At 37.7% G+C, this 4723-nt stretch overlaps 1 long non-coding RNA gene across 1 annotated transcript; it reads right to left on the reverse strand.

Moving 5' to 3' along the window:
* Window positions 1–1272: 1272 nt before the first annotated feature.
* On the reverse strand, window positions 1273–4252 carry LOC107732111 (uncharacterized). Its single transcript, XR_001638837.1, has 2 exons — window positions 4183–4252; window positions 1273–2343 (listed from the first exon to the last, which is right to left on the reverse strand). It is a non-coding gene; the product is annotated as an uncharacterized LOC107732111 (long non-coding RNA).
* Window positions 4253–4723: the final 471 nt, after the last annotated feature.

Consider the following 4723-nt stretch of genomic DNA (forward strand, 5'->3'; position numbering starts at 1 on the left):
TGGTGATCCATCGCCATTCAGACTAATTTTTAAACTTCAACGTCCCACTTCCTATCGACGCTGGCAGAAGGATGGGACAAGCTCGGGTCGGGATCTAAACAACCGCTTCTCCGCAGAGCAAGAGATTGATCGGCTAAAGACTTTGGGCCGTAACGAATGTCTAACAGTTTGCGGAAAACTTTTACAAACCACACCTCTCACCGTTTGGAATCCAAAGAAAACTTTCGAAAGTGGATGAAGAATCCAGAGGGTCACAAGACAGTTGAAGAGTGGAAGAGGTTCGGTACACGGTGTGGACTTTGCCATGGACAGATGTTCCTGCTGAGCGCAAAAGGAAAGTGTATCGGGGCGAACGTGTGCTGGACAGATGTGCCTGCTGGGAGCGTGAACGAGGAGGACAGCGGCGTCTGGACGGGGTAATAATAATGTGAGAAGAATATTAGCAAAGAGAGACAGGAAATCCCATGCGGCTATCACGGACCTTCTACAAACACAAGCGCACACCCCATCATCATCTGACTCACAGCATTGAAAGGTCAGCTCCTTTACCCCTGATCTGCTGTCATTGAGGTGGTCTGGACCATGACAGGGTCTCCGATGGGAAGATAATTTTTAGATGTGATGATCCTCTGTAGCTGTTTCAGATCACACCCTGCAAATCAAGCATTCGCTTCAGAACTTTCTTGCAAGGAGCTTCAAACTTTAACTTATCTTCCAAGCACTTAATAAGACTTCAGATTGGTGGCAATTCCCAAAAATAGAAAATACATGCTTCAAATTTTTAGTCTTCAGTGTCACAGTAAAGACTTTAACACTGTTAGAAAAAAATGTAATAAAATGCATACTGTTCTGGAAAAAATGCTTAAATGTATTGAGCAGAAAAAAGTTTTCAACTTTGATAATAATATGAAATTTTCTTGAGCAGCAAATCAGCATATTAGAATGATTTCTGAAGCATCATGTGACACTGAAGACTGAAGTAATGATGCTGAAAATTCAGCTTTGCATCACAGGAATAAATTACATTTAACAATATATTCAAATATAAAAGTTATTTTGAATTGTAATATTATTTCACAATATTACCATTTTTTACTATAATTTAAATTAAATTAATGCAGACTTGGTGAGCATAAGAGACGTCTTTCTAACAATTAAAAATAAAAGTCTTACCAACCTGAACCTTTAAACGGAAGTATACATTTTAGAAGATTTTCTTGGTCATTCCAAGTTCTTTCCAACTTACGACTGCTGAAAGAAAAAACTGAATCGTCCAACAAAATGGTGACTTTATTTCAATGTCAAAAATTCAGTACATAGCACACTGCATTGTGTGCATATGATAAAACATAGTCAAATATTACAAATTTAAATGTGATTGCAATGAAATGGCTTGTGACCTTTAAAAATAAGAAATAACATACATAAAAAATAAAACTTCAAATTCAGCCAAGCTTTGCAGAATTAGAAGATGTTAGTGTACGCAACATAAAACTGTAGTGACGGCAGAAATGGCAATATTATTGCATGATTAACCGGTTCAAGAAACTGGTTCTTTACAAATACAACTGTATGTTGTTCTGTAAAAAGTTACACCGTCATGTTAACTAGAAGTAAGAAACAGTAAGAAACAATGGCCAACCGCTTCAGAGAACACCATCTGTGGTTTGTTGCGATATCTTGTTGACCCTCTCAAATGGCCACCGGGGTGTTTCTGTCTGGAATCTGCTGTGTACCATCTGAAACTCCTGTTTGCAGCCATTCATATCGGTCATTAAGAGGCAGAGGAAGCAGTCAGCGGTTTCCCCCCGGAGACTTGACACAATCCTGCTCAGAGTCCACTAAGACCCCAAACTCCTTCTAAATCCCTGTACGGTTACAAAACGCTCGTCACCACCTCCCAAAATTCACCGCTCTCCTCGTCTGGATGGCCGAGTAGGACAAAACTCCTGCCGCCTCTCGAGACACAACAAACACGTTCAGAAAAGCTGATTAGCACCCAACACAGGTCTGACTTGACAGAAGCGGCACTTTGAAGGCAAAAAGTGGCATTGGACAAGAAGGACACTTGGAAAAAATGGCTGGGGCATATCAAGAGTGGAGTCAACTGGAGGTTACATGATTAACGTAATACTGAAGCAATATAAAACATAAGTTCTGAATAAATATCAAATGGAAAGGCACATGCAGTGAGGTTCATCATCTCGGATGGTCGGATCAGCTCTTCGTCACCCTCTTCGTTACTTGTTCTTGGCCGCCAGCGGCTTGCGGCTGATCTTCTTGGATTTGTCGGCGTTCTTTTTGGGCGCCTCTGGGTTGGCCTGCATGTGTCGCCCGTAAAGACTGCAAAACACAAACAGACATTGTGTGATCACACCTGGCCGCTCGTAGTTTCTGCAAAAGGCTTGAATACAGAGTAGCGAGGAAGAGGAGTTATATTTTTAGTGTTAACCAGCTGAAAGAGGATTAATTGAGTCCAACACACTGATGGGTCCCCCACTGGGACACTGAACTCTCTGTGCTGTCCAACACCCCTCGGCTACAGCTGTGTATGGCACAGAGAGACAATTATCCGCAACCACCCTACACACAGAGCTGAGAAAGAAAGAGAGAGAGGGGACATGTAGGGAGAGCAATTTCCAGTCCAGTGGTCCCTCTCTATTTGAGCAGCACTCAAAAGCTGGGTTCAGTGATACGAGGGAAAAGACAAAGAAAGAGAGAGAGAGAGAGAGTAAGGAAGAGACTTAAAGTGAATGAGAGTGGCCATGTGTATTATGGAGGCAGGATTCATTGGCTCTGTACCAAAACCTTGTGAGCTGCTTTGCTATACACTGCCTACATAGGCAGCACTCTAAAATGAATCGGCACTTTCTAGGCATACTGTACTTGTTCCTATCAACTTGATTTGAGAAAGAGCAATACAACAACAACAGTAAACATTCTGCCCCTCTTTCTCAAAAAATAAATCAATAAATAAATAGAAATCAGGCTACAAACTATCAAAAGGTCTGGCTCCTTTAACTGAAAGCTGGACATACAAACAGCTTTTCTTCCCTGTTGTAATTATGGCACAAAAAGTCACAATTATGACATAAAAATTATGAGATAAAAACAATGAGATAAAAAGATGAAATTATGAGATAGTGAGATAAAAAAGACCTACAGGCTACAAAATCTATATAAAAAAAATTACATGAAAGCCGGACATTACAACTAGCTTTTCTTCCCTGACTTTCTTCTGTGAAACACGAAACAAGATATTTTGTCTCTATGTTTTATAATTACAATTAAAGTCAATGGTATGGAAGCTCGTTTTTGCCACATCAGAAAAAAAATGCTTTGGTAAACCATAATGGTTTGTGAAAAATTAAAAAATAAAAATAATGAGATGCCAAATCATAATTATGAGATAAAGAGTCAAAAGGCACAAAAAGTCACAATTATGACATAAAAATTATGAGATAAAAACAATGAGATAAAAAGATGAAATTATGAGATAGTGAGATAAAAAAGACCAAATTAAGAGATTACAATGAGATAAAAAAAAGTAAAAATTATGAGATAAAATCAGGCTACAAAATCTATATAAAAAAAATTACATGAAAGCCGGACATTACAACTAGCTTTTCTTCCCTGACTTTCTTCTGTGAAACACGAAACAAGATATTTTGTCTCTATGTTTTATAATTACAATTAAAGTCAATGGTATGGAAGCTCGTTTTTGCCACATCAGAAAAAAAATGCTTTGGTAAACCATAATGGTTTGTGAAAAATTAAAAAATAAAAATAATGAGATGCCAAATCATAATTATGAGATAAAGAGTCAAAACTATGATACAAATTATGAGATAAAAAGTCAATATTATGAGATAAAAATAATTCTCATAATTGTGTAAATTATGAGATTACATATTGTCATAATTTTGACTCTTTATGCCATAATCACAATATGTAATCTCATAATTTACACTATTATGATAATTATTTTTTATCTCATAATTTTGATGTCATTATTTTGACTCTTTATGCCATCATTACATCAAAATTATGAGATAAAATCAATTAGATTAAAAAAAACAAATTATGAGATAAAAATATTCAATTATGGCATAAGTCAAAATTATGAGATAAAATCAGGCTAGAAACTCTATTTAACTGAAAGGTGAGGTTTCGAGTCCTTACAGTGGGCCTGAACTGGAAACTGTGACTGACTTTTCTTCCCTGTTGTCTTCCCTGTATTGCTTTCTTCCTTCTGTGGAACACAAAATAAGATACTTTGTTTCAGTGTTTTTTGTCCATACAAATCTTCAGTCTACAATATGGAAGCCCATTTCTGGAGATGGTCCTCACTGCAGAACACAAGATCCAGGGGGCGTGGTTGGATCCAGATCCAACTCCTCCCACCTTACATATACCTAAACCTATCCGTCTCCGCCCCCTGATCCCTAAACCCACACATCTCCACCCCTAAATCTACCAATCTCCACCCCCTAGATGTGGATCCAACCATGCCCCCTGGATCTTGTGTTCTGCAGTGAGGGGCTACTGCATTTCTGCCACATAAGAAAAAGAAAATCATACTTTGGTAAATCATAATTATGACAAACTTGAAGTTCTAAGTTCTAAAAAGTCAAATTTATGAGATAAAAAAACTATTATGACAAGTCAAAAATTATGAGATAAGTCATAATTGGGACAAAATGTTGACATGTCATAATTGAAA

Source organism: Sinocyclocheilus rhinocerous, unplaced genomic scaffold (assembly GCF_001515625.1).
Source record: "Sinocyclocheilus rhinocerous isolate Xijiao unplaced genomic scaffold, SAMN03320098_v1.1 scaffold97, whole genome shotgun sequence".
Lineage (NCBI taxonomy): Eukaryota > Metazoa > Chordata > Actinopteri > Cypriniformes > Cyprinidae > Sinocyclocheilus > Sinocyclocheilus rhinocerous.